Here is a 21,011-nt window from a genome sequence, read left to right as displayed (position 1 = left end):
AATCTGTGCCATACCGGTGTTCCAATTCAGCAGATCTTAAGCGAAGTCACTACTGAACTATCAGTGATTCCCCACAGTGAAAGCTGCACTAACAGTATGCAATAAATATTGGCAATCATGGCATTTGTTACCAGATTTCATTTGCCTTATGGTTGACCTAGAAGTCAACAGTTGCACGTTGGTCTATGAGATTTAAGAGAGAAGACTGAGCAGAGTGCGGTGTGACATTAGTCAGGATTCAATGACAGGGTGCTTCTCCTATTTTGAAATCCATATTGTCTGGACTTGTGAGTAGCGGAAGAAAGGAGGTTAAGGGGGCCTGCTAACAAGAGCTTTACTGACAGAGCGCATACAAATACATTTCTAAACTTTCAGAATATGTTTTGATAAATACTAAAACTTTGAAACAAAAGTCATCAAATTTCACTTGATAAATCTCTGAGGTTACTTCTGCCAAAGCCAAATTTCTTTTCTGGACTAAATAATAAAGTGAGTTCTTTTCTGATAAGTCATGTTATAGTGACCACATTTTTGTGGAAGTAGGCCAAAGTAAAGCTTTAGTTCTTGTAATACATCCATTGGACATTTTCTGTGTTTTGAAACAATAATAGCATATGAATTAGTGAACCTTTTCCTTTGTTTTGTAAAACTGTATTTTCTCTTATATAGTATTTTGTAGTTATTACAATTGGCCAGTATTTTTTTACTGGAAACTATGTCACATGGACTTTCAAAATTGATACATACTTTTCGGTTTGTGGATATCCCAAATATATTCTATAATAATGTAATATTATTTATATGTCTTTTAACTTATAAATTAGAAAACATAATACATAGCAAAAAATAACTCTCACATATATTCTTTGTGCTTCAAAGCCACATCATTCTAATGATTGCAAAGCCTCATTAATTTAGACGGGACCGGATCTAACAGTAGTAAATTTCTACGTGCAGGCACTCTTCTGTGTGCTTTATATACACTAGTTCATTTAATGAGGTAGATTTCATTATCATGTCTGTTTTAATGAAAAGCAAAATGGCACTATCAAGGATAAATTGCTTGCTTGTAGATACTTTAGGAGGTAGTACTTGTCTTAGCTTAGAATCAAATTCAGGACATTCTGATCCCAGAGCCTAGGCTTTTAGCAACAGTATTGACCTGGTTTCTAACATAAACCAAGGAGCACCCGAGCAAATATTCTGTTTCATTGCTGAACTCAAATTTCCTTGCTGAACTAAGAACAAATTACTAATTGCTCTTAGTAATTTAGTATATAAATTATGTTACTTCCCCATAAAACTGTCATTCTAATAGAATACTTAAAGAAATAATAGTTTAAAAATATTTAGATCTATGTTGTCCAGTACAGCCATCACATGACTTTCGGATTCTAAAAATTGGCTATTCTAAACTGAGATGTGCTGTAAGTATAAATTACACCCTGGCTTTCAAAGGCTTAGTATATAAAAAAAAGAACGTAACACATCATTAGTAATTTTTTATGTTGCTTACATACTGAAAGAATCATACTTTAGATATACTGGGTTAAATAAAGTACAATATTAAAATTAATTTTAATTGTTTTCTACTCTTTTTTAATGTGACTACTAGAAATTTAAAAATTTCATATGTAGCTCACATTATATTTCTATTGGACAAAATATTTAGATGGAGTAACTGAGCAAGTTTTTCTATCCTGATTGAAGAGTTAAATACTTCATGTGGTTGGTTGCTAGCATGTAAAATACCCGGGACTCCGGCACTCGGATTGTCATCCATGATATAGTTGATATTGTGAGGTGAACCTAGGGCAAAACAAACAGACGCTATAGGTTCAGGTCCTGTAGACCAGTTGAGCAACTTCCTTTGATAGCATTCTGAATGAATCAAAACTGTGTTACCCTTGGCCCTCTTTCCCAATCCCTTATACTGGTAGAATTTCTTACTGCGGAAATCATTCTACAGGTTCCATACGTGTGGAAATCAAAGACTGATGAGCATTCATCAGTACTAGTAGACGGAATGCTTACCACTGGGGAAGTATAGAAATATTCTTAGCGAACTAAACAATCAGTGAAAGTCAGTGTTCTTATCAACTGGGAGTTAACAGCAATTACTTGAAAATAACTATAATAAGAAGATTTAAGATTATTGTAGTTTAGCTGTAAAAGCAGCCACTTGGAGTAGTTATCCAAATTTTGATGGATGTGAAAATGGAATTTAAGCGTTTGCACAATTAAAACTGGGAAACATAATTAATAAAACAGGAATATATATAAAAATGCCCAATTAAATTTGTCTAAGAAAAATCTAGGAAATAACTTTATAGTTCTGCTCTTTTAAGGCTTAAAGATTTTAGAGAAAATTACTGTATTTTTTGAATCATTTTGTGTAATTTAACTCAAATGATTTGCATGCATTTATTTGTTAAAAACAAACAGTAACTGTTTGATTTCTATACTTATAAATATAGGACCTAGTAAGAAAAGCAGTCTTTAAACTCCAGTGAAGACATTTACCAGGAAGAAAACACTTCCAATTTCTTCCACATTAGCAAAATAATATCATTAAATGTGGTACTATTAAAATTATTCATATTTATTTATTTAGTTTTCAAGAATTGGGACCACATTTGAGTACCAAAATTATTTTCACCTGCAAAGCACACTAAGGTAATTAAAATAAACTAAAATTACTTCACTGTCATCTACATTATTCATGCATTGGAATAGGTGGAATTAGGTATTAAAACAAAGAGTTCATTAAAAAAAATGTGATTAGTCAAGATGCCTCCTTACGGTTCAACTAAAAGAGTATGTGCGCACCGTTGTGAGTCAGGTAAATTGTTTATCACATAGCTTTCTTAATTTTTAACCTTGGTAATGTTGACAAAGGAATTAAAGACCTTACACTTAACTATGCCACTATGTTCATTTGCAAAAACACTTCCCGTCTTGGCATAATTCCAGTGCATTGCTGTGAGAGTACTTGCCTCTGGAATCAATCCAGGCCTGCCTTTATAGTATTTCTCCTGTTTCCTTTCAATGATCCTGTTAAGAGTTTGAAAACAAAATCCAGTTCCATATTGAGAAAAACTGAAGTGTTTGGGAGAGGATGCTAGTGGGTCCCTAGCCAAATGAGGGTAGTTAGCCACTTAAAGGCAAGTTTATCAAGGCACTTGGTAGACTGGAAGTCCATGGTGATATTTGTTACAGTATAATTTGAAATACAAACAGTTGTGAAAACTGATCACAGTTTGGATCTGTGGATGTAGAGCTTTTTTCTTCTTCATGATTTTGAAAAAAAGAACTTCATTTTGAGAACTACTTGTTTCTCAATCATACTAATATATGGACAACTTCTAATTCTTCGTGACAATGCTGTTATGAAGACATCTCTTCAGTTCTTTTATAATATATAATTTCAGTTGGTTAGCAAGCTTTTACTGTCAAAAATAAAATAAATTTACCATTAGTTGTCACAGCCTCTACCCAAACTAGCAGATTATATTTTACGTATATATATATATATATATATATATATTCAGAAGACTAATAAATTATATCCTGAAATATATTTTGAAATTTTTGCAAGTTGTATAATTTGATTTCATTTAAAAAGTGGAACAGTATTTGTCAGAGTGTGGAGTGTAGTATTATAACTTGGATTTGGGTGGGTAATGAGAGGTTTACAATGATCAATCATGTTCATTTTACTGTTTAGTTCTTATCACATTACTGAGAGGTGGAAAGTATTATTTTTTTTTTTTAACATATGAAGGAACTGAAGCTCAAGGATATTAATACAGAGAAAAACTGGGTAAGAATCCAGTATCCTGTTTGACAATTCAAGTCTTTTTTTCCCCGCTATACCATGCTGCATACTAAAATTTGTCCTGGGATTCAACCAGTGGATTTTAGTTACTAAAGAGAGAGAGAGAGAGAATGTGAGCAGGGGAGGGTCAGAGAGAGAGGGAGACACAGAATCTGAAACAGGCTCCAGACTCTGGGCTGGTTGTCAGTGCAGAGCCTGATGCGGGGCTCGAACCCACGAACCGCGAGATCATGACCCGAGCCAAAGTCGGATGCTTAACCAACTGAGCCACCCAGGCACCCCTGGTAAAACTAGTCTAAGTAAGGTGACCATATGTCTAATTTGCCTGGGATGATTGTTCTATTAACACCGCTTCTCTTTTGCTTTCGAAAGTGTAATAAAATGATAAACAATGATAAACTATATGGTCACCCTAATTGTAAAAAATCCAAGGATATAATGCAGTTTACATGTACATAGATCATAGAAATGTGATCTACTTGCATTATTTATATTGCTTAATTTTGATTTTCTAAATTAAGACAAAAATTTAAGCATTTCCTTTAATGATTCTAATGGAAAGAGGGATTCAAATAATTGTAGATTTCTAATTTTTATTATAAGGAACTTCTGTCATAGTTGCTTCTTAGTATTTTATTTTAATATGTCGATAGGTCTGTCATTATTTTATGAATATAATTTATGGACATGTAACATACAATTGAATAAATTAAAACATTCATTAAATTTGAAAGCGTTGATAATGTTAAAATCTGTGTTCATTGATTATATCTTTGAAATCCACGTGTTTTTTTCCCACAGAAAAGTACAATGTAATTTGTGCCATCACTATTCCTGATAACAAATGAGGATTTATAATATATCATGTTTATAATCAAATATATACAGAAAAGTGAGGTGCACTGCAGGATTAATAGCTCAGATGTAGAGTCACAGAATATTAAAATTCTGGTCCTACAACATACCAGGTGTATAAACTAGGACAACCTCTGTAAGCCTTAATTTCTTCAATATAAAATGGGGCTAATAAAAATAGTACCTCCCACATAGGGTTCTTGTTAGAATTGAATGAAATAATGCATATAAAAACCCTAAGAATAGTATCTGGGACATAGCAAATAATCAATGAATGCTTGCTATTATCTTGTTATTAATAATGCAACAAAGTGTTTGCTAAGTAAAGAACTCTCATGGCAATGAGTGAATGAGAATAGATCGCACAGGCCACAACTAGTTAAATATCCTTTAATCCAGTAATCTCATGCCTGGTAATTTACTGGAAAAGATATTTCAATGAAAGAAAAGAATCTTTTACATAGCTTTTTCTTCCTCCAGCAATGTATATGATTTGAAATTAGAAATAACCTAAACGTCCAAAGTTAAGTGCATCACCTTGACTGAACTTAGTCCTTAAAATATCAGCAATGTGATGTAGAAATTCTAAATTACTCTCTATTAATAATTTTGAATGAAAAATAAAGAATAAAATTTTGTAGACACTGACACTCAGAATGTGCAAGATATGCATATGAAAAATAATAGATACAAGCATAAATAACATAATTGATGTATCAGATTGTGGGTTTGTGTGTGATCTTTTGTTATCTACATTTTAAAATTATTTGGAGCATGAGCTTTTTTTTTTTTTAAACAATTGTAAGTTATGTGTAATCTGGTATTTCATACAATACCTTGAACTGTGTCTTGAATATATGGATAGTTAAGTTAGCATCTGTTTAAAATACAGGGCTCGGGTGATAGAGAGCAGTAAATAGAAGACATAATTTAATTTAAAAGGGAATATTCAAGGCATTCAATGAAAACAAGTCATAGATTTTGTTTGCTTTCTAGTCAAGAGATGGCAAGAGCTTGTTTTAAGTGTTTCACATGTATTAATTCATTTAGTTTCAGAGAAAGATTACTAACATATTTAATCCAGTAGGTAGGTACTATTGTTACCCTGTTTAAAGGACAAAAAATAGTCCTACTGAAGTATTATATTATTTACCTATGAGATTTTATATTTTATATATGAGATGCATATATATACAAGATGCATATTTGGGGGTGCCTGGGTGGCTCAGTCGGTTAAGCGTCTGACTTTGGCTCAGGTCATGATCTCACGGTACTTGGGTTCGAGCCCCGCATTGGGCTCTGCACTGACAGCTAGCTCAGAGCCTGGAGCCTATTTCAGATTCTGTATCTCCCTCTGTCTCTCTGACTCTCCCCTGCTTACGCTCTCTCTCTCTCTCTCTCTTTCTCTCTCTCTCTCTCTCTCAGAAATAAATAAAACATTAAAAAATTGAAAAAAAAGATGTGTATTTGTACAGTTACATATACATATGTTATATAGATGCAGACACACACTCTCTCTCTCTCTCTCTCTCTCTCTCACACACACACACACACACACACACACATTTTTATGTAAGGAAACCGAAGCACAGTGAGAGGTGGTATAAGCATCCACAATATCAGAGTGGTAGTCTGCTGTTGACTCAAGGTCATCTGGCTCTGGAATCCTTGTCCCTCACCGATAGAGTTGCTGCCTCTTTACGGATGGGCAGTTTTGCTGTCACAAAGTCCTTTATAAAAATAAACATTCTTCCAGGATATTGAAAGGTGCTACAAGTAGGAACATTTTCTTTTATTTATAATTTTTAAATATTTAACATCTCTTCCAACATACTAAATATATCATCTGCTTTGCCAATATCTTTCCTATCCCAGTTTTTTTATTTTTTTTATTTTTTTATTTTTCATGTGGCAGACAGGGTGCACCTTTGTCAAGCACAACATAGATAATATTACTTTATTTATCAGAAAGTTTCAGGCTTCTTATTACCAGTAAAAAATTCCCTGTTTTTCAGGCTGGGATTTAAGTCCTTGCAACTTGACCTTAATCTTTTCTTTTTCTCTCATATTTATCATACTTAACAGCCCCTATCCCCCGCCCTGGAACTGGTCTGTCATTCTACAGATATTTTTATGATGCCCTGTTACTTAACATTTGGCCTCAAATAAACAGGAAAAAAAGTAAACTATCATGGGCTCTCACAGTTACCAATTGTGTTTTAATCCTGCACATTCCCGACTTCTTCAATGACCTCTTTCTTTGAAATTCTGATGAGAGTTACTGGTGGTGACACTCTCCTGGGACTTACCATGACTTCTTCCTTCTACCTGCGGTGCCACCAACCTGTCTCAGCTCCTTGAAATGTTGCCTTTCCTTACAATTGCAAATTAAATGGCTTATTCCCTGTTAGACCATCTCTTCTTGTGGATACTTATAAGTACTTTGCCCTTTCCTTGTGGAAATCATCATATGCTATTTGATTTTAATCCTTATTTGTAATTTCTTTTACAGCTTCTGAGCTTCTTAACGAACAAAACTTACTTATGGTTTTCTACTACTGACCATAGTACCCAACTAACTCAATTCTTGTATCACCTTAGTCTTCTGATAAATGTTTGTCAACTTTCTTAAAGACTTAATCATACACTGCCCACTGCCAAGGCATATAGTTTTTTTATTTTATATTCATGTCACTCATTAATTTCTTGTTATATATGACTAGCCTCTATGATTAGCCTTTAACGTTATGAGTATGAGGATCTTTTGTTATATTTTCTTCTCATAGCATATAACAAAGTGAAATGCTAATAATTAGAAAATTTGGACAGAAGTTTGTTCCAGATATGGAATTTATTTCTCTAAAAATAAAATATAACTATTTATATTTATTCATTATCATATTCCTATTCTCTTTGTCACTGTCTTTGTGTGTCTTTTTTGCAATTTCTGTTTACCTCTTCTAATGAAATGAAAGCCATTTCACCCTTGTTGCTAATATCTATGCCTTGAGAAAGAGAGAGTTCCATGAGGCAGGTAACATTTTCTAAAGTAAAAAGGTCTTGGGGCACCTGGCTAGCTCAGCAGAAGAGTGTGCAACTCATGATCTTGGGGCTGTGATTTCTAGCCCCACATTAAGTCTAGAGATTACTAAAAAAAAATAAACAGCCTTTAAAAAATAAAATAAGAATGTCTTGAATATATTTATGTTTATCTTATATGGGAAAGTGATTTTTGTTATATGATTATTTTTCTTCCAAATTATATATTTAAATATTATACTGAATTACAAAACAAAACAAGATAAAGAAAGAAACCTGAGAAATCAATCTTTAAACTAATATTTTACTCTATTCTGTAAGTCAGAAATTACATATATTCAGTGTCATGTCCAAATATATTTCTGAGTTATAACTACATTGCAATTTTTTTATACTCTTCACTTATTCACTCAGAAGATTGTACTACTTGTTTAAGGCATTTTTTGAATAGGTTAATGTGCATAGATCTGGGATGAATGCCACTTCTATGCTCCTCTCCCACAGGGCCTTTTTATAGAGTAACTACTGTTAATAGTTTCTTCTGTCCTTTAGAGAGATACTTGCTCATAATTCTTTAAAAACATGGAAAAATATCATTGTCATAGTTGAATTAGAATCAAATTACAATTTCCTACTAGGACATTGTAGACTTCACTTAAAATTATACTACTTTTTACTCATCTTCAATCATCCTTGTATGTGCTGATAGCGCATTGAATGAGGTAACTATTCAGTAAATAAAGGACAGGAAGAAGGAAAATCTCAAGTGAGGAAAAAATAAGGAAGGAAGGAAATATAAAATTAATGTATAAGATTTACCTTGTGATTTATATGACTTCAGAATATTTCTAATTGTCCTATATTCAGCAAATATGCAGTTAATCTTTTATATTTCCAGTGGAAGCTTAAATTGGCATTAATTTCTGGCAGGCAGTATCATAATACAAATCAGTGATAACCTGAAAATTTTGCATTTGGTTTGATTTCTGTATCTCATTTCTGGCCATTTCCTTTAAGATTATTATCATTATAATTATAATCTACAAAAGATTTTATTTATGATGATATTGTGCATAATATAGTTATTTTGTGCAACTAACAATATTGTTTTCATGGAAGAGATTTGACCTAGCTCTATATTTGATGTTTTCTTCTATGTCTATAAAACTCTGATGCATGATTCAGAGAGGAAAATCTCAGGAAGCCTCTCTATTCTAATTTTCCTCACATTTAAGAGAATTTAAGTTATTTTATCCTCTGTAAAACATCCTACAAATTTAGTTTATGGAAGCATGTCTTTATTAGGATATTCATGCAGTGTTATGTGAAAAGTGGAAGGTTACATGCATATATAATAGGAGGTTTTAAAAAATTTGGTAGCAAGAGCAATTCAGCATTTAGTTTAGGTCAAGTTAATGAATTTTGGACATTATTCTTTGCTTTCTATCTGTGATATAAACTTTGTTAAAAGGTATAGAATCTGTGTGTATACGTCATAATATTTTCCCCATATAACAGCATTTCATGGGAACACGGAATAATGCATATCTCAGTTGAAATAAATGTGTATTATTTCTCTCAAATTCTGTGGTCTTATGGAAGGCTTATTATTTAGCTTATCTAGTCTGGGGTCAATGAATGACATAGAAAAGCAGGGAAAATACATTATGGAATATGGGAGGTTGAAATTTTTTTCATGGTTACACTTTTTGTGCTGTGGATTTTGAGCATTTTCATTTTAAATGAAAAAAATACTTTTGATGATGATATTATCTCCTGCTTCTAATAGAAAATCAAGAGGCTTTGAAAGGACTCATACTGTGTTTTATATTTTGTCTTATGTTTCACCCAACTAATTTCTGGTTTAGCTTCTCACCTATGGTGATATTAGCCTCTGACCTTCACTGAAGCTATTAACACTAAATTACAGCCTTTTATAGAAAATATAGATTTGGAGAAGGGAGCACCATGATACTGTTATTAATAATATAGAATATCAATCAGATATAATAATTACTTCCATAGCCTGCATTCATCATTTATTAAAGTTGGTTAACAACCTGTTGTTAGTGTTACCTACTCTACTTTTTAAGAATATTCTTTCTGAAAAAGTGGTTAAATTAAGGGTGGGAATGGATTAGGTGTGGAGGGGTAGAATATATCTAAAAAATCACCAGTTACAAAAAAAGTTTATTCTGAGAAAAATAAACTGAATATTAGTGACTTTACTATACTACTCTGTATTTTCCAGTGGATTTATATGTTCCATGTTTATTTAGTAGTTTATTATTGTTAGCTAAACTAGTTCCCCTGTAGACAATGACATTTAATGGCATTAACTTACTAATGTCATTAGTTAATGACATTAAATTAAACTAGTAGAAGGCTTAAATAAATAAACTTGATTGATTTTTAAAAACATTTCTTCATATCTATGACTATTTTTTTTAGGGTTTTTTAAATGTTTTATTTATTTCTGAGAGAGAGAGGGAGAGACAGCGTGAGCAGGGGAGGGTCAGAGAGAGAGGAGACACAGAATGAAACAGGCTCCAGGCTCTGCGCTGGCTGTCAACACAGAGCCTGACGTGGGGCTCGAACCCACGAATCATGAGACCGTGACCTGAGCCAAAGTCAGACACTCAACCAACTGAGCCACCCAGGCGCCCCCATATCTACGACTTTTAATAGACAAAATAGCTTATGCTATGTAGTGTTTCTATTTCAGTTGACCTTTTCCTGTAAAGTAGTTTCATACTTGAAAAGAGATGTGAGATAGGACAGGTACCTTACTGAGTCAAATATATACATTTCTTATAACACAATTGTTCTATTGACATTTTTAAACTCCTTGAGGGTATAATCCCTTCCAAGACAATTAGAATCATAAATTCTTGGAGTTTGAGTGTACCTTAAAGATTATAAAAATAAATGAGAGGGTTTTTTTTTGGTCTCACTCTCTCTTTTTTAAAAAAATGGGACAGCTGAAGACCTCATTTATACTTCTAACAGTTCATTCATGACATATCCCAAAGTTAAATCAGAACTTACTCTTTCCATTTTTTTCCCTTTTGACATTACACACACACAATATATACATACGTACATGTGTATATGCATATATACACACATACATATATATGCATGCATGTGTGTACAATTACCCCACTTCCCTACACACATTCACTGCCTACTTCTACCTGCCTCAGGGGTAAAAAAGCATAAGTCAACATAATGGAACAAAGAATTAAGTTTATTTTTTCCTTGACCCATTTTTAGATTTCTAAATTGCTCTGCACTAATATTTTAATTTGTAAGTGCTGAATAATTAAGATTTCTCTCTCTGTGGAACTCTCAATTGACTTTTACGAGGAGGTGGAGAACTCTTACAGGATATTCTTGGATGATTGCATATTTAAAAAGGAAAAAAAAAAACAAAATAAAGCTACCTTAGTAATGTCATTAAATTTTCCTTCACAAAGAAAAACATTATAAACTAACTTTCACTTCTTTATTTTCAAGTAGATTGTTTGGTTTTCCTATGCCATATGACAAAGCCAAATATTTGTTTTTTCTTTTTTCCAACTTATAATTCTTATAGTATTTTCACAGATCCTAGGATGGTGAATTTTAGCAATTGCATGTTACAGGTATTGTGACAATTGTATATAAATTCTCATTTAAAATGAGAATAGTGGACACCTCCTACGTTATCAGAAACCTAGAATTTGGGAGAGGGCAGAAACTGATGTATAACCTTGTGGTTTCTGACTGGATCTCCTCTGAGAAGCCTTCAGACCTTAGCCCCTCGGTTCTTGCAAGGGCAGAGGGACAGTCAGGCATCTGCAAAATCTGTATCTCAGACTGACCTTCAAACACATGCTAAGCTTAGACATTCGGGTTGTGAGCTGCAGCTGGGAGCACATGTGGCTCCCAGTTTATTATGTTGAGACACTATTTTAGTTTGCAAAGGCAACCTGATAGGAACTTTTAAAGTTCGCTGTTTCAGCCATGCTTCTTGCTGTTTCTGGTGTTTATTCTGCACAAACAGGATGTACGAGAGTACTGTGTTTTTCAAGGCTGAACCTAATGGTTTGATCATTTTACTGCTTTTTAACTTTTTCCAATACAACAACATTGGTACTTACTTCAAATTTCAAACCGCTCTCTCGCTGATTTTCAGGAGTATTTTCCAGCCCATCACTGTATGTGTAGTCACCCTTCTTTCTAACATCCTTTCTCCTTCAGTGTGGGAGTGGATGTTCTTTTCCATCTCTGCTCCCTCTGATTTCTCCTACCACCCCCCCCCCCGCATCTTCTCCTAGAGTGTCATAGACTTTGGCAATGGCTTTTCATTTGCTTTTCAGAAAATTCTCTGCTATTCCCTGGTTAGAAACTTATTAGAACATACCTTCCCATCTACTAAGTGGATTCAAATATTGAAGTACATTTTCCTTGCTCACTCTGGGTTTTTATTTATTGAAATCTAGGCATATAGTTGGCAACATTTTGTCATTCACCTTCCTTACATGACAGTAATTGTATGTATTATAATTCAGTGCTATGCATATCAATTAAAGTTTGAACCTTATTAATAGTAGTAACTCATTATTGCAAAATTTTGATCTAATAATGGCATATTTTTCTGTTTTGAACTACTCTCCATTAGGTAAAACAGCAAATCAGTTTTTACCCCTTCACATCATTGAGCATGTTCATTATTTTCAAAAAATTATAAAACTAAACTTTTAATATTAAATTTAGAAGAAAGTTTCATAATGGAAAGATAAATTTATGAACAAAAATCACAACTCATAATATGTAGCAAAACTTTCATAATTTGAATTCTAACTTGTCTTTATTGAGCTAAGAGAAGAAGCCATACTTGGATCCATGCTGAAAGTTACAGTTCCCATTGTAACGTCTGCACTGTGACTATACAATTCTAGAATTTCCACTGTCAGTCAGTATCATAAAGGAACTTAGTGAAGATGCATATATAAATACCTAATTAGTTAAAAACTGTAACAGTTTTGTTATGGTATGTTTAAATCTGAGAAAGAGAGATGGGGCTTAATAACAAAAGGCAGTGTAGTAATAATATAAATATATATATTTAGCCAAGGTTAGGAAACTGCCACAACTTCTGATCTTTAGTTTTTTAAGGATTTTCTGTCATTATGTACTCTATTGCAGAGATAACAAACTACGTGTTAGGTCTGTAAAAGACAGCATAAATATTCAGGGGCCTGTGAATACAGCTCATTTAAGCTTATATGATACAAGCTGAGACAAGGTTGACTTGTTGAAAAGCAGAACACTAATGTATACCAGAGTTCGCATTAAGCATATCTTTCATTGCAGCCACTTGGTTTTGTTTTTGCTTGTATATTTTTTATACCATTTCCTAATATATGAGATGAAAAACAAACAAAATCTTCCTCAAAAACAAATCTGCTTTTGCATATAGGCTAATCTATACTGACAATAATATACATTGTATTCATATAAACCTAAAGGGCATGCTTATTTATTATTCATTAATGTCAATGGATAACTGACTGTCACTTGCAGTCAGAGTGGAATCTGACAGAATGCTGACTTTGATTGACGGACATGCTCTTGAGAGTATGCATAGGCAGACTGCTTAGGTCAGTTGAACACATAAAACCATCGCAGACCCAGATTGAACATGAGGAATCTTATTGGTATTTTTATTAAAAACAAAACAAAACAAAACAAAACAAAAAACATTGCATAGACCTAAGACATTTGATCTTAAGATTAAACTTAGGTCTTTACTGCCATACTTATCAAATAACAGTAGTAACTGACTTGATTTAAAAAAAAATCAGTTTCCTGATGCTTCTGGCTCACATCCTAGAGGCAGAATTTTGATTTTGTGCACTCTGCTTTATAGAAAGAGAAATAAGTAAAAATATAAATGAGGATAGTTGCTTTGTACATGCATACCTGAAATTATTGGCATTGTATTGAAGGGAATACTATTTAATGTAGAGGATAAAAGTTAAAGGCATTGATACATAGTCTATATGAAAGTAAAAAGAAAAGGGAACTTGTTCTTAAGTTTTTTTCTTGAATGGTCTCAGCACTGTATATTTTTAAATGGATTCCTTAATCCTAATAAGTATACATGTTTTAATGAGAGTTATTAATACTGTGTCTGGAACAAAATGGCCACAGATATTTTAATTAATAGTTATTTTCAACTATAATTTGCTAATTTTCTCAACTTGGATGAAAGCATTAACACTCAAAAGTGATATGCAGAATTTCAGAACCTTTTTATAGAGGCTTAATGGTTTTATTTCAGAGTACAGGAAAATGATCACATTATATTTTGTCTGCACTTTAACAAAAGGGTTAAAGGGTTAAAGGGTTTTCTAACCTGAGTTAGAAATGGCAGATCCTTGTATCTTCAGTTTTGTGAAATTTACTTTTATTTTTGGTTCTCTCTTTTAGTGCTGAGATAAGTATATTTTACATTCATATATATTTATTAGCTAACTCTGCCATTCCAGATATGCCAATATGTTAAATTATATTTTACATAGAATAATGTTGACAGTTACATATTATAATATTTTAGAGCTTCTGAGTTAGAAACCCATACATACTCGAAATAGTCATTTTTCATAAAATGTGTTACATGTAAATCTGGAAGAACTTTTCATCATTTTAGCGTATGTGTTTTTGAACATTTGAATTTGAGGTTGGGTAATTTCTTTTGGATTATTCAAATATCAGTAACAAATGTCCTACATATTAAAATAGCTCCCAGCCAGGATCTTAAAGCAACATGTAATTTATTACATTGTTATAGCATCTTTGTTGCCATTAAATGTTTTATGTATTTTTTTAGATGGAAAGCAGCTTATTTCAGTGCCAGCCACTAGTAGAAAGCAAAATGGAATGCTGAAAATCATAAAGAATATTTTCATGTACAGTGGTTTTAAAACATGATTGTTGGTAACTGCTTATATAAAATGACTGAGAAGTACTTCTTTCCTACCTGCCGGATAGCTCTGCATAACGTATGTTACGTATGTTAGTCATCAAATAGACAGGAGGTTTTGATTTTCCATGTAGAAGAATACTTTGAGATGCTCTAAGGGTTAATTTTTAGAGACAAATGACATATCACTTTCATTAAAATGACACTGGGAAACTGAGATAAACAGTTCAACGTTTTCTGTCGTGACATGATGTTTGCCTGTTTGACTGCATCCTTTCCGATAGACAGCAGAGATGCAATTACAGAAAAAGACATCTGTGCCAAGGTTTAGCTAGCCAAAAAGGGCAAGCTCTGTGTTTAAAAGGTAGAGAATCCAGTCGATGAAAGTGTCTGGACCTGTTAGCACCAATAAAGCTGAAGGCCACTGGGAAGCTCAGGGAGGGTCTTTTGTTGTGGAGATAGAAAGACACCCAAACTATGACACTTTAGGGGAGCAGGGTCAGCAAAGAAGATCATCCATCTTCTTCAGTGGCAGCTTTCTGTCAGATTCTAACCCTGCTCAGGCAAGGAACTAAGCCTCTACTGTTGACACCAACTGATTCTCAGCCAAGTGTAAATGAAGCTAATATTCACTGACCTTATGCATAGCAAATGAAGCCCTGTGTGTCATTTGAGAAATAATGTTTTCTGACACTTCAAAAAGTGAATGATGGACAGTGTGTGTGTGTGTGTGTGTGTGTGTGTGTGTGTGTGTGTGAAGTGAGCAAATATATATCCTTTAGCCACTTCGTATTTTTAGTTGATTTTCACAATAGCCATGGGTTTAGCATTTAGACACCAATTTAACTTTGTATTATTTTCATTTACATGTCATGGCATTTTACATGCAGAGCCTGACTGTGCTGTAAGACAAGCTCTTATTTGGCTTCTGTTAGTCTTTATAACAGTGCCTCCTCACAGGAAGAGAAGATTGGATTTTCACTATGTACATTTTAAGAAAATTCTGTATTACTAGTTTACATTCAAAACATAATGAAACAATATATTTCTTTATGATTATAAAAAGTGGAATGGTCTCATTAAACACAGTCAGGAAGGCTACATTTTATTTATCATTTTCACAGCATTGTTCAAAAAGCACCTTTTCTTTCTAGTTAGTAATGTACGTTACAGCTTGACAATCTTTCTTCATCCGTAAGTCAGGATTTTCATATATTTTGCTTACTAAGGATTACATTTTAAATTGTATAGTGTGCATTTTTCACTCTGAAGGATTTTTCAGACTATTTAAAAACAAATTCTCACAAAACAGGGTTAACATGTACCAATAATCGTAAATGGCCATGATATCAACAATACTAAGTAGCCTCTGTACTCTGTAAGTAAAATATTACCACTGGCAAAAAATGGAAAAACACCTTGATAAAAATATGAAACAATTAATTTTTAAAAATGTGTGGAATTTAAGGATTTAGAGAAAAGATAAGTTAAAGCATAGCACTGAACTTTCAGAGAGTTCCATGGAAGGGGATTGTCTGACATGGTGGATTCATGAGAATCACCAGGACAGATCTGCATCTAATTGACATCAATCATGTTTGAACTGAAAATAAACAGTTGTAAAATTTTTGGAATATGTGTATTGATTTTAGTTCACCTCATCAGTCTTGTTTATTTGTACTTATTAAAGGAATGAACATGTTTTTTGTTCCGCCAAACTTAGAAAGACAGCATCTGAGGAGTAAGGTATTTTCTTCTTCTTCTTTTTTTTTTTTTTGACATGGAACTAAGGTCAGATGAGATCATACAGAAAGTTTTCTCCTGGCAGTGTTCCTGAACCTAATCATACAAAGACACTAAACATGTGTTTTTGTCAATTCTTATTTTGCCTCACATTTGTCTGAAGCTAAGCACCCTTCTAAATAAAGTGAGGCTCAAAAACCAAAGAGAAGTTATTGTGTTGATAGTGTCTTCACTGAGTTCTGATAGCTCTCTCTCATTAGTTGGTTACCTTCTGCAGGATTTAACAATGATGTACATATAAAGTGCAAGTACTAAAGTTGTAGCTTTGTAGCTTTATTTATGAGTCATATGCTATATCTGCACACATAGATATTAAATTCAGTGAGTCAATTATTTCCCAAGCAGCATGCTGACAAAGTGTAACCTCCTAAGTTACGTAATTGTGGTTGTGGTGGTAGTGGTGATGGTGGTGGTGGTGAGAGTGGGGGGCTAAACCGAGCTGGATTTTCACATATTTTGAATTATAGGAGTTTGTACTAGTGGTCATTGAGATAAATCCAGTGACACAAATACATACAGACAACACTCCAGAAATGACGGAAGAGCTTCTTATTCTGGATATAAGTTTGTTCCCAATGATCTGTACAGTCTGTTCTCAAATCTTCCATAAAAAATATGTGAAAAGCTGTCTGAAGTACCAATATAATTTTGCTTAAGTTTTTACATTGGTTGTAGATTTTCTTGATTTCTTCAGATATATCATTCAGTGAGTTTCCAAAATAGAAGAAAGGAAGAACTGGTTAAAAGGCAGTAGATTTTGCTTCATGGAATCACTGCCTAATGGATTTAGCCAGGTGTTTGAATCTAAATTGAAAAGACCAGTTGTACTTTATGATCTGCAGAAGTCAGTTTAGATTAGTAACACTGAAGTTTGGAAGCCAGTGTCATTTTGTGCTGCTGTTAAGTATCAGCCCCTTTGCCCTGAGAGCTTACAGAGTGTGGCCCAGTTCAGCTCTGCTAACCCAGTAGAGTGCTTTATATGCGAATCTGTGTATTATGGTGTCATAAAGGTTTCTGGTAACTTTCCAAAATCATTCCGTTTTGAATGATTTGAACCAGGGGTGTCATGTCACAGGACTTTTTGGCTTATTCTTAGAGGCACTGTTCGGATTGGAAATTTTGAGACTAGGAAGGTAATGAACATTTTTCATGTATTACTTTAACAGAGTGAGCTACCTTACTGAACATGTTTCCAGGTACTATATTCACATACAGTATTGATTTATGTTTCAGATATTAGGTGCCAAACAATGCCTGAAATAATTGGGATTCCTGGATTCTGGTCAGAAAGACATAATAGCTGAGGGCAATGGTTTGAGAAATACCAGTAGAGGGTTATTAGTGATGCCTAAACAAATCATGGCACTTCCGAATGAATTGCGATTTGCTACAACAGGTCATAAAGTGAGTTTCAAAGATTTTTACATGCAGTCAGTTTGTAGGATCAAAGCATCCTTGTCCAGAGTTTATTGTAATTATTGCTATATATTATTATTAAATGAAATGAGGTATTTTGTACTAACTAGAGATGTTCTCTAAAGTAAGAAATTGCTATAGTTTATTTAATAAGTTCACATGGATGTTAAACAATTAGTCCCAACAAAAATGCATTTCTATTTATATAAAACAATGAAAACATTTCAAGTAAAATTCTTTTTTCTTTTTTAATTTATTTTTGAGAGCGGGAGAGAGTGTGCGTGTGAGAGCAGGGGAGGGGCAGAGAGAGAAGGGACAGAGGAATCCGGGCAGGCTTTGTACTGACAGCAGCGATCCTGAAGCGGGACTGGACCCCATGAAAAGAACCCTGAGATCATGACCTGAGCCGAAGTTGGACACTCAACCAACTGAGCAACCTAGATGCCCCTGAAGTAAAATTCTTAATTTTATATTTTATGCTTTTTTTTAAGATCTTGCCTGGAAACACATGATATCAAAATAAGCATTATGCTTATTGTTTTTAAAATACTAAATGGTGTTTTATTGTGTATAGGATAGGCTTCACATGCATATATATGTGTGTATATATATTATTTTAAAGTTCATTTATTTATTTTGAGAGAGAGAGAACGAGCAAGCAGGAGAGGGTTGGAGAGGAAGGGAGAATCCTAAGTGGGCTGTGCACTGACCGTGGGGCTTGAACTCAAAAAACTGTGAAATCGTGACCTGAGCCGAAATCAATAGCTGGACACTTTGAGCCTACCATGTGCCCCTTGTGCTTATATTTTTAAATATGAAGGAAATTATTATGCATCTAAGCCCCCTCCCTTAAAAGTCTGTCTTTTCCTTGGTAGTAACTTTACATATTGAGTTAAAATACAGTAAATATTACTTATATCTTCAAGGAGCAATTTATGGAAAAATCAGGTAAATGGATAGTAGTATTTAGTTTTAAATGCCTTTTTGCTTTTCCTGTTTAAAAATGTAAAGAAAAAATAGGACGGGTTATTTGCAGTCAGATCAATGGAGGAGAATCGTCAGGTGAATAGTTACATCTCTGAGAGCCATGGAAGTTGTTTATTCCTTTGTGTCAGTCTGGAAGGAAAAATAAACCAGCAGCTCCAACACCTGGTCTGCTATTTCCCATCTTTTCCTACTGAGGCAGCCAGGCAAAGGCACATATCGCCACTGAAAAGGTAACCATCCCTTTGAGGGCATGGTTGATTTTACTTCTGATTCTCACTACGCTATAGGGGTCAAGGATTTCTAAAGAAACATGACCTATGTTTGCTGTCAGGAAAAGTGGACGATTTTCACTTCCTATACCTGCAGGTCTCTGAAGTTACGTGCAGATTGGAGTTTACTCCATACTGCTTTGTGAGCATAGCTGTGGCTTTTTTTTTTTTTTTTTTTTTTGAAGAAAATTACTTTCTTCTCTGAGGCAGGAGACTACTATATAATTTTTTCAAGTTTTAGAATTTACTATATATGTTTTTAAATTTTAGGTTGTACCATTTCATATTTAAGGAAATCGTGCCTAATGCTGACTGATAGACTGCTCCATTATGAGGATACACATTATGAGATGACATCCAATTATAATTCAGGTTTTAGGTTTTGGATTTTCTTTCCCCTAAACAATGAATACTTTAACTTTTATTCTAATTTTAAATAGCTGGAAGTTAACTGAAGAAGTAATACGTTAGAAAAGTGAATTATTTTGTTCTATTCCCTTTATCTGTTAGCTAGTTAACTAAATAGCCAGCTTCCCCTTCCTCCATTTCTCTCTCCCATCCTTTTTCCTTCCCTTCTGTTATTTATTTATATTCATAAATAGAATATAGATAGTTCACAACCATGTAAGTTTTCTGAGGTCAACAGGCTCTTGCAGTAATATCTTATCTACATCTTTTCCATTGTGACCGAGGAAATTATCCCTTGCATTTTGCCCTATGCATGTAACTTCCCTTAAGTCCTGTGTCCCGTTCCACCAGGGCATTCACATTGACCTTTGGAGGTCAAGATACTCTAGTTTGTTCTTGGAAAACCATATAATTATACTTTATCATTTGTATACTTTGAAGTGTTTGGTTTTCTTTTCCTGTATTGCCAGTTGTCTGTTGTTGTTTTTCTTGAATAGTGGTATCAGTAGTTTTTCCAGTGAAGCTTCCACTGAAGTTTCCATTTATACTTTGAGACCTGTAATGACCTTTCTTGCCCTCAAGGCAGAGAGGTGTGTTTTGGAATCTGTATGAACCTCTGGAGGGTTAGTATCTGGTATAAAATTCCAGAGGGATTGCTCTCAGTAGAGTATACTTATAGCAAGGCTACATATTAAGCTAGATTTAAATATTTGTTGACAATTTTAATTATTGCCAAAATTTAATGTAGTTTACTGAGAGAAAATTATGAAACTGACAGGAATATAATATACAAGGGGATTAGGGATTCTTCCATGCTACATGGAGAGTAAAAGATCAAACGAAACAAAAATACTGGAGTTAACAGGAATTCAGTACTAAAAAGACTTACGGGGAAACATGTTTGGGTTATAAAACCAATTCAGTTTAGTTCAACAAACATTTCTTGAGTGTTTTTCGTTTATAGATAACTATGATAAATTTGTTGTGGAGAGATAAAGTTATATGAGTTTATAGATTGCCAAAAACACTTAAAATTGATAATGTTAACAATCCAATCCAGTGATGAGTTTTTAACTCCATTTGAGAAATTTTTACCTTATACTTTTTTTCCTTTTAAAATGTTTAAACCAACAGAAAAGTACAAAAAATAGCACAATAAGCACCCTAGTCGTCTTCAGACTCTCTGACTTTTTAAATATTGCCACATTTGTGTTTACCCCTCCCCACCCTTTTACCTTTGTGTGTGTGTGTGTGTGTGTGTGTGCGTGTGTGTATTTGTATAATTTTAATATTTTTTTCTGGCTGAGCCATTTGGAAATAAATTGCTGACTTTATCACACTTAACTCCTACCAAATTCCTCCAGCATATTTCCCCCAAAGATATTTTGCTACATGCACTGTATTTCAGACCCAAGTAATTTAA

At 33.6% G+C, this 21,011-nt stretch overlaps 1 protein-coding gene and 1 non-coding gene across 6 annotated transcripts in view; one reads left to right on the top strand and one right to left on the bottom strand.

Moving 5' to 3' along the window:
* EPHA7 (EPH receptor A7) overlaps positions 1 to 21,011 on the top strand; it is a 168,270-nt gene that overhangs the window by 9,088 nt on the left and 138,171 nt on the right. The window lies entirely within an intron of this gene.
* Positions 10,310 to 10,394, bottom strand: TRNAQ-UUG. The gene is given in 2 exon segments: positions 10,310 to 10,344; positions 10,358 to 10,394. It is a non-coding gene; the product is annotated as a tRNA-Gln (tRNA).

This window comes from Hyaena hyaena, unplaced genomic scaffold, assembly GCF_003009895.1.
Source record: "Hyaena hyaena isolate Hyena2069 unplaced genomic scaffold, ASM300989v1 scaffold_1440, whole genome shotgun sequence".
Lineage (NCBI taxonomy): Eukaryota > Metazoa > Chordata > Mammalia > Carnivora > Hyaenidae > Hyaena > Hyaena hyaena.
The sequence above is the reverse complement of the archived record's forward strand: the minus strand, read 5'-3'. Positions and strand labels throughout refer to the sequence as shown.